General features: G+C 32.0%; 1 long non-coding RNA gene across 1 annotated transcript; it reads left to right on the top strand.

Moving 5' to 3' along the window:
* Positions 1–2,732: 2,732 nt before the first annotated feature.
* LOC140872416 (uncharacterized) lies at positions 2,733–4,305 on the top strand. Its single transcript, XR_012147823.1, has 3 exons — positions 2,733–2,987; positions 3,708–3,810; positions 4,219–4,305. It is a non-coding gene; the product is annotated as an uncharacterized lncRNA (long non-coding RNA).
* The last annotated feature ends 5,965 nt before the right edge of the window (positions 4,306–10,270 follow it).

The following is a 10,270-nucleotide window of genomic DNA, read 5'->3' as shown; positions in this document are numbered from 1 at the left end:
CGACATTAAATGCTATTTATGACTTTTCTCACTTTATCAGACGAATCCTTAAATGCTTCTTCATTTGCATTTGAGTTGTCTTGTCAACTATCCGATACTAAGAATTCGTGACTTTTGAATTCGTCAGATATATAGCAACTTATGAGCTCAGTCCAGATTAGTTGAGCAATAGCCGGTTTATGTATTTAGCTCGGTTGACAGATAACGGTTGACATGCTTAGATTAGCTGATACTGCATATTCCAGTTGATATCTTCCGTTGTCAGCTGATATGTTGAAGTCGGTAGAATTCTCTTTGTCACCTTTTATACATGTAAACGGTGGACGAACTATAACAATGAAGTGTTATTTTGTTATCACTAAAAGTTAGGATTCAACACACCATCGCCACCAAAAATGGATGAGAGTGGCAGGGGAATTGGTCGAGAATGGCAACTTTTTTATACTTGAAAACATGAAATCCTCAAAGGGATTCAACTCCTTGATACATTCTTTCCCTACTCTTGCACTCTTTGCCTTATCCTCGTCTTTATTATTGCCCAAAACTTCTGAATTCAGGTACATCAAGAGCTCGTCACTCATTAGACCTTGTCTCTGATCCCAGACTTTTTGTGCAAATCTCAAGACTCTTGTCACCCATAGAAATTGCTGATCTTTACAGCGTTGGCCAAGAATTGATGAAGAAGATGGGTTAACCGGTTGAAGAGTTGAGAAATAAAGCTTCAAGCTAAGCAAGTAAACCCCGTTAGTTGTAACGCTTGATTGGATGGATTGACCAATTGCAAAAACACGGTAAAAAACGGAGGACTCTATAGTCAATGAAAAACCGGAGACCAAATCAAGAAGGTGGCCTAAAATAAAGAACTAAATTGGGAATTATCTCATATATATATATATATATATATATATATATATATATATATATATAGTTCTTTTATGGTGCCCAACATTATATGCCCACTTCATGTCCACCATGTACAATAGATGAGTTGACCGGTACAATAGATGAGTTGACTTGTACATGGTGGGCATGAAGTGGGCATATAGTGTTGGGCACCATAAAAAAACTCTTATATATATATTACTAGAAGTACCTTCTATCCATATAATATTTTATAAAAGTACCATATATACACTATACGCGCAGAATGATTTAATTTTGGATTTTCCTAAAACATCATTCATCTTATCAAACTAACTACATTTTTATTATACTATAATATCATTTTTCTTTATATTTTATTTTCCTCTCCTTCCATTTTCATTTCAGAAATTAATAACTTTTATTTAATATTTTTTTTAAAAAAAAACTAATACTTTATTTTTTTACGAAACACAAGCATCACATGTGCCACGATCCGTTATATATATATATATATATATATATATATATATATATATATCAAAATTAAGGCACATATACTAACTGATTTGGTCTATCAATATGACACCGACGTCAAATTAGAATAAAATATTCTATAAAAATACTTATTTATTTATATTGTCAAAGTTCACTACAAGAAAATCTTAAATCAACAACACTTAAAAGACAACAATTTTATCATAAAACTGTTATCTTTTAATTTTTCACAACAGTTTTAAGGAAAAATGTTGTCATTGAGCGTTTTTTCAAGTCAAAGACAACATTTTTTGAAAAATTGTTGTCTTTGATTAAAAATAAATGCTCAAAGACAACAATTTTTAGGGTCAAAGACAATAGTTTAAAAAACTGTTGTCTATGTGCGTTTTTTTAAAGTAAAAAACAACAGTTTTAATTAAAACGTTGTCTTTGGATTAAAAAAAATTAATAATATGAATATAAAATAAGAAAAAATTAATTAAATTAAAATTAAAATTAATAAAAACATGCAACGACCACAAATCACTTCGGATTCCTTGGCGCAGCTGTAGCCCTTGTATTCTCCTTGCCCAAAAATTGAAGAAGCGGCTTTTCCCCAAACCACATCCCGCACTCATCCCCTTGCCCAACCTGTCTCTTTCTCGAATCCGGTCGTTCACTGTCGAAACTGGTGCAACGACCTTGGGCGAAGGTAGCTCGTGGTCTATAGCTTAATTTCAAGCCTTGAATCGTCAAATTACAGCAAGAAACCGTGTTGTTCGAACAACTTGTTTGCGCAATTTTGGTAAACGCAGTTTCTTCTACAATTCATTCAAGTGTTGGTGGATTTCGTAGGTTTTGGGATGTGGATATAGTTTTTATTCAAACCCTATGTGAGAGCGTATTTGGGACCTTTTTATTTTCATTTATACAGCTAGTTCGAAATAAGCTAAAGTGTGTTATAACAGCATGGTTTGGTGTGCAACAATCTGCAATCTTTTATTTTCTGGTGGACTGTTACTTCTGGGTTTTCTTGTATATGGATTTGATTTTCCAGTTTTCATTTTGCTGTAAAATCTGGTTTAATTCTTGTGATTGCTTAAACAGGGCTCGGATAGGACTGCTTGATGATTGGAATTCCTCCTTATATATGCCAAAGTATTTCGGAAAATGCATTGATTAAATGTCTTACATCTGCAGTCTGAACATAATCATTTACCGCGTCTGACTGGATTTCAGTTTTTAGTCTCAGTTAATCATAATTATATTTACTTTTCTTTGATCGGTTTTACTTGCTTTGCTGAGAAAACTTGATTCATGTGATTAGACAAGTTAACTCCAGCTGCATTTGAGAAGCATTCTGGACGTGAAACGGCTAGGAAATGGAAGAATAATATATGGGTTATTGTTGATGGAGAGAAGGTTCCTATATTTAAGACGGCCCTGCTTAAGTATTACAATGAAGCATCAAAACATGCAAATGGAACCCAGAGATCTACTGGAAAAATCGGTCATCGTGATGAGTTCATGCGATGCAGTCAGTGTAACAAATTGCGCAGGTTCCAAATTTGCAACAAGGACGAATGCTAGATTTACCATGATGCTTTCTTAAGCGTGAACTGGACATGCAGTGATATGCCTCATGACAAGTATGCTCTTGTTTGCCTAAATTTGTATAATATTTACATGATGGCATATCTAAATTTCAAGCCACCTCTGGCTCTAAATAATTTATCTAACTATGGCTGATTTTCGAATTTCTGTGTTTTATATGTTGGGAAATTGTATTTGTAGTCTGAAAGTAAAATTTAATGCTTTGTATTGGCTTTAATTTGGCAGTGGAATGACCTAATTCTGTTAATATATGGATTAGATATGAATTTTCTACTGAGACATATCAAAATCATGTTCAGTGTTTGTGGTCATGAACATGCTAACTGTATTTTGAAAATCTGGGCATTATACTCTAAGAATTAAGAAATACTTTTCAAATAAAAGTTATAATCCTTTAAGTTTGCAGTAAAATGTCTTTGGAATCGCCCAATTTCGATTTAAATTGAGCGGGATATGATAGTTTTTCTAAACTTGATCCTGTGTGGTTATGTTTCTCTAGTTCATGTCTAGGCAGTGTGTTGTTGTGACAAAATTTTCAAATTTTTAGCCACTTTATATAGTAAATCTCATTATAATATGTCTCAGGGCAAGGGATTTCCAGGGGGAGATCACAAATGGAGCATTTTGGTATTGCTAGCATAGGTTTATAATCGCGAAGTTCCTTAACTGGAAAGTTCTTCAAATGTTATGATTTCATCATTCCTTATTTTTTGCATTTGTCAAGCATTGATGATTTAAATGCATCATGTTTGTAGGTATCCTATATATGGTGGCATGCAAGACTGAAATTACATTCACTTTGGATTCTTTGGACTGAGTTTGGAGATCAGCGACAACAAATGGCCCAACGCTAATGAGGTTTGATTTCTGTTTGAATATTTTTAGATGATATGCTTAATCTTATCTGGATTTTTGTTTCGTCACATTTTTTATTCTACAAGGTCTAAACTCCCTGCAGATTCCACAGAAATAATGTTTGTTTCTGATAATGAATTGAATTTCATGGTGGCTCTAATTTTTTCATCAATATTTCTGTTTTGGAAGTGGTGGTGTTTTTTTTCCTCCTAATTTATTGGACTTTTTTTTTCTGTGATTGAAATTTCACTGTGAAACAGAAAGGTGGGATTTAGGTGTACAGATATTTAATGAATATTTTTATGCATCTCATGGCATTCAGGAAATTATTCAAGTTAGTTTACATTGATATTTTAGCTGTTTATTGGTTTGAATATCTGTGAACATTATCTTTTACATATACTTTCATAGAATCTTGTTGAGATAGAAGGATTGAAGAATGCACACATTCGATATGGAGCTGCTATTGTGCAATACCTATCTTGGTTAGACAATAAGGTATATTCAGAATTATATAATAGGCTGGATACATTAGGTTTATTTTGTGTCACAGGATTGTGTTTATTGGTATTTGGTAACAACTCTGACGTGGAACATTTTGCTTTAGCTCCTTTTTCCTACTCTTTAGAGGAAATCATAATTTTCATTACCACAATTGAATTTGAAATTGAAATCCTGCTTTAATGATTGTGAAAGCTTCGATATTTTTGGATAGGGGTTTATATTGGAATCCTCATCTTAAAAGCGTTATGTACGTTCATGCGTCAAAAATAGTTTTAGCTTGGTGGAAAATATTGAGTAGGAGAAAGAAAATATCATAGGCTTCATCCTAAATTTACACATTCACCTTTTTGACCTAGTATTGATGTATTATAATCTGCTCCCTAAATTTCGTGTCGGTCTCCAAGAGTGCTATGTGTGTGTGCGCGCAATAATTATTTTTAAAAATAGTGAGATTGCACAATAAATATATTTGGTACCAATAGAAAGTTTTTGGACTTTCTAACTTGCATTTTAGGACTCTGTTCTGTCCATGGCACTATGTAGTTGAATCTCATGCTTCTATAACATGAGATGTCAATCATAAGAAAGATGAAAGAATCGAAATTTTCACAAGAATTGTTCCTTGTATGATAATGCCAATATCAGTTCAAGAAATTATTTTAATGCTCAAATATTTTTCCAATAAGTTATTGATTTTCTGTCCCACAAGCTTTGCAATATTGTCAGCTGATAATACTTGTCAAGCTGGGTAATATCTCTTGGATATGATGATAAATTTCATTGTTTTGAAGAAGAGCTGGTTAAATGTGATTGCTTCTAGACATAAACATAAAATATCTGATTGTGATCTGATTTCATGTGATTGCTTCTTGATATGACATATGTGATACAGGATGTACGCTTTTTTGTTGAAAGCAAGAGTTTTCAAGGTTTTTTATTCTAAAAAAACCTACTGATATACTATGTTGATTACATGTTTCTGTATCCTCATATTCAGGAGATTTATGCTGCTTCTGGTTACTTTCTGGAAAGTGACAGCAATAAGAAACATCATTTGTAAGTTTGTTGTTCCATTCACAAGTTATTAAGTTAATCCCTTGTATCTTTGCGTTAGTTTTAACCTTGGCATCTTTTCTCTGAACCTGTTGTGTATCAATTACTAGTCTCTCTTTTCATTTCCTTTCCACTTCATTTAACACACTCTCCTGATTTTTGGATTTATTCTGACCATGTTAATCTAAAATAGATATTGTCCAACAGATACTAGATCACAAATTTTGTACCATCGGTTGAAGCTTAAGCTTTAGAATTCCAATTTCACTGCCTAATTTGTCAAACTAAGACAGCTTAAAAGAACTTCAAAACACGTATTCTTCTTGAAGAATCTCTCTCAAGATCGGCAGTCGGCACTCTAGAAGAACTATGCATGTTGTGTAATGATGAAACTGGACTAAGCTTAAAAGTATTTGCAAGTAATGCACTATTTTTTTTCCTGGATGGAGCTTCAAACTTTTTCTGCTGTGTAACTAGTGTCTGCCTACCTTTTGTCATTGTATTTTTTTGTTTGAGGTGTAGACCTGAAGTGCAAACTTTTTTTTTGGAAAGGGTTAAAATTTAAACGAACTTAAATATTGCATAGGCATTCAATTTGATTTTGGAGCGCATGAGTGTAAATGAGCATTTTTTTTTCTTTTGTTTTAATTGTGTCTTATTCTTTCACAGAACCTTCATCCTTATTTTTTTTTCAAGTTGATTTTCTTGGTTTAATTTAATTTAAACCAATGGCAGATTCTTCAAGTGACTACTTGTACATCCACAACTTTCCCCTGATAATGAAGAAGTAAGTTCTCAAACGATTAAACATAGTTATATTGCATTCGCTTGCTGCATCAATCCAATGTATCATCATGTTTAGGTCTCATGCATGCATTCGACCTTCCATACTTAAACCCCAAAGGATCATCAATAATTGTTAAGAACTCCTCAGGTGACCAATAACCGTGTCTGTGCATATGAATCTGATAAATATGCTCAAATTGTTGATAAGTCTGTTACTACAACTTGAATAAAGGGAGGAGGATCAAAACATATCTTTATAAAAAGTTTTTATATTTAACTTGAATGAGTTCTTTTTTTTTTTTTTTGTGAAAGGGAATATGAGTTTTTTTTTGGTAGTTAATTAGACATATATTTTTTTGGTGTTATTACATTAATTATTTGATTATTACATATAATATGCGCATTATTTTTTGGGCTGTTCCAGAATGAACAATGTTATAATTTCTGTTTGGTTAACGAGAACTAACATCACTTCCAACAATTATGGCTAGTGTTTGTTTTCGCAGGCAATTGCAAGGACAGAGAAATTAGATCAAGAAGCTACGTATGAGTTTTTAGTTAATCTAAGATTTTTATATTTATGGTTTTTGTTTTATTTAATTTATCATGCATACTTTAGAATTTTATGTTTATGTCATTTGATTGGTTGCATATGAAATTTTAAGAATGTTGTAAATATTATTTTGTTACGTTAGAAAATTGTATAATAATTTTATTTTCATTTATTTTTATTTTGAATGATTTATTATATTATAATTTTTATTTAATTTTTTTTATTTTTTATTTGAAAAAAGACAACATTTATTTTCAGTTGTCATAGGGGGTTCAAAACTGTTGTAAAAGCACGTGTTGTTAAAAGTCACGCTCAAAGACAACAGTTAAAACCTGTTGTCTTTGAGAAAAAAGACAATAGTTTCATGCTCAAAGACAACAGTTAAAAATTGTTGTCTTTGAGAGAAAAGACAACAGTTTTTAAATGTTGTAAAATTGTTGTTTTTTCTCTTAAAGACAACAGTTAAAGACAACAGTTTTTAACTGTTGTCTTTGAGCGTGAATTTTAACAACACGGGCTTTTACAACAGTTTTGAGCCCCCTACGACAACTGAAAAAAAATGTTGTCTTTAGGAGTTTTTCTTGTAGTGGTTATATAGTTCACTTCATATATTTTTATTTCTGATTTTTCTCAAATTTTTATTTATTATGCTATACGTGCATCATATGTCTCTCGATTGCTAGTGTTATTTACAAAGCTCGCTTATGAATGCAAACTAAACATCAAATAACATATTTTTATTTTCAAGAAAAATCATACTTGAATTTTTTCAAATAGATATATCGAATTGGTCAGATTTATTTTTAGGGCAATTTGCTCAAAAATCCCCAAATGCAAACATGTTTTGCTTTGGGGTCCCTAGTCATAAAATGTGGTACAAAACAATACAAGATATGGTAAAAAAAAAACCATACAAGATGTAGTACAAATTAACAAAAAATATGGTACAAAAAAGTGGCTAGGGAGTGCAGAGCAAAACATGTTTGTATTGAGAATTTTTGAGAAATTTGCACTTATTTTTATCCAAATTGGAACGAAACCAATTCTTTTGGTTGTGTGAATTTTTAAACCAATCCAACCATGCATGCGGTTTGAGTTTATAGTTTAGTTATGTTGGTTTAATTAGTTTTCTAAACACAGGAAGGAACTGGAATCAAAATTATGTTTGTTTTCCGAGATTGTAAAGAAATTTACTTTTAATTGATATTGTTTTTTTTAAATACCTATAATAAGTTATAGGAAAAATAATATTTTAGTTCCAATTTCTACTGTGAGATGAACGCGTCAACACTTTACGATGACATGTGAAAATTCGGGAAAACAAAAAGACAATAAAGAAATCAAATATACCGTATCAAAATCAAACTTCAAATACTTATGAATCTAAACTCAAAATAAAAAAAATTAATGAAAAAAATTATTTTCACGAAGATTAATTAAGTGTTAGTCATTTATTTTTATTTTAATTAATTCAATAATATATTATGTAAATATAATAGAAAATTGTTTTATAAATTTATTAATTAAATGAGACCAAGCTTTTATATGATATAAAAAAATGGTCAAACACAACAGTTTTTAAATGTTGTAAAACTGTTGTAGGCTAATTAAAAAGACAACATTTTTTTTTGTTAAACAATTTTGTATCTTGCTCAAAGACAACAACTTTTATTTGTTGTCGCGCTGTTGTCTATCACGCTAAACGACAATAATTTTAAAATGTTGCAAAAATGTTGTCTAATGACTCCGAAAGACAACAATTTAAAAAAGTTGTAAAACTGTTGTAGTATCTCAAAAGACAACAGCTAAAAAATGTTGTCGTTCAGCGAAATTTTTACAACACAGGATTCTAAAACAGTTTTAAGTAGCCTATAACAACTTAAAAAAAATGTTGTCTTTCATAGTTTTTTTCGTAGTGATTTAACCAATAGGTTTCGCATCCCCAACATTTCCTAGCTATAGCAATCCAAGCATGTCCAATCGGCAAAGAGCGGGACGATGACGCAGAGATAATAATTGTTTAACCTAAAATTTTATTAATACTAGCAAATCACTACAACAAATATAGTCATAGACAACACTATAAAGACAACGGATTTTTGCCAAAACTGTTGCATTTTACTCTTTAACAACGGTTTTAATGAAAACCGTTGTTTTTGATCATTTCTTCTTATCAAAAACAACGGTTTAAGGGTAATAGACAATGGTTTTTAAATATTATTGTCTATTAGCGGGTTTTTTTAATCTACGACAACGGTTTTTATTCACCGTTGTCTTTATGCGTTTTTTTATGACAAAAGACAACATATTTTATAAAATTGTTGTCTTTGTTTATTTATTAATTTTTTAAATAATATATTTTATTCATACAATTATACACATATACTTATAAAAAAAAAGGGGAGAGAAAACCCTACCCAAACCCGTCGCCCCCCTCTTTCAGATCTTTTCATCTTCATCTTCAACCTTGAGTGACGTGGCCGCCGCGATGTCTCCACCTCAGATTTCCGCTGCTTGCTCTGCCGTGGAGTCCTCTCTTGTGAGGCACAGCCCCGACCAACAGAGATGGTTTTTCTCCATCACTTTCCCGAATCTAATTTGCGGGATCTTTGGATTCGATGACTCCTCGCCTCATTCAGCTTCGAGGCAACACTTTAGTAACAGATGGATCGATATCGTTGCTTTGGAAAATGATTCGGAGCTTGCAGGTGAGATTATGTTTGCAAAGATTGATTCGGTCTCTTATTGATTTTGTATTCATGTGTCGACGAGCTGAATTTGGAAAGTTTTCGGAAATCTAAGTTTATGGATTTACTCGCTTTGTATAGATAGGATTATGTACGAAGATCGGATTTATGGTGAAAATTTGATTGAGGGATTTGTAATCTACATTTGGGAAATTTGAGGATTTATTCGTTTGAATCCGGGCACATTCCTCCAATCCTCATAACCAAGATATTTCTTCTTCGAATACTTCCTTGGTTGATATTAATTCAAAAAAAGGGTTGCGTATTTTTTAATCCTTTAAAATTTCGGGCTTTACCTCTGTTTTGTTTTTTTTGGGTTTAATCTCAACAAGTCACTGTGTTACTGGTTGATGTGAACAGAAAACATGGGAGGTTGCACAAGAACCTTTCAAGAACTTGTTCATGATGGCTTTCATGAGTTGGATGGCTGGAAGCAAAGCACGGTTCATCTGTTCAGCATCGGTATTACATTTTCAGCTATTTTCCAGCCCATTAATGCCCATTTTTCCCCTTGATGTTTGTGCTTGTGTATTTGATGAAGTCATTTGTGATGTTTTCAATTGTCAGATTTTGAGCCGTGTAGATATTTTGTTGAGAAGTTGCTTTGGTTCTTAATCAGTACTTGATGTACGCTTATCTGAATGAACTATGAGTATAAGTGTCTTTTAATGCTCATGCTTATTCTGCAAGTTTTAAGCATGTGGGATTAACTCTGCATCTTTAATTTTGCTGTTTTATTGTCATTGTGATCTTTTCTGCTGCAATCTGTGTGTACCACGGTAGGTTTTATTGTTAGCTCAGTGTTTTAGCATGTCATCCT

Source organism: Henckelia pumila, unplaced genomic scaffold (assembly GCF_033568475.1).
Source record: "Henckelia pumila isolate YLH828 unplaced genomic scaffold, ASM3356847v2 CTG_466, whole genome shotgun sequence".
NCBI classification, from domain to species: Eukaryota; Viridiplantae; Streptophyta; class Magnoliopsida; order Lamiales; family Gesneriaceae; genus Henckelia; species Henckelia pumila.
Note: the sequence above shows the minus strand (reverse complement) of the source record. Positions and strands in the feature narration are given on the sequence as shown.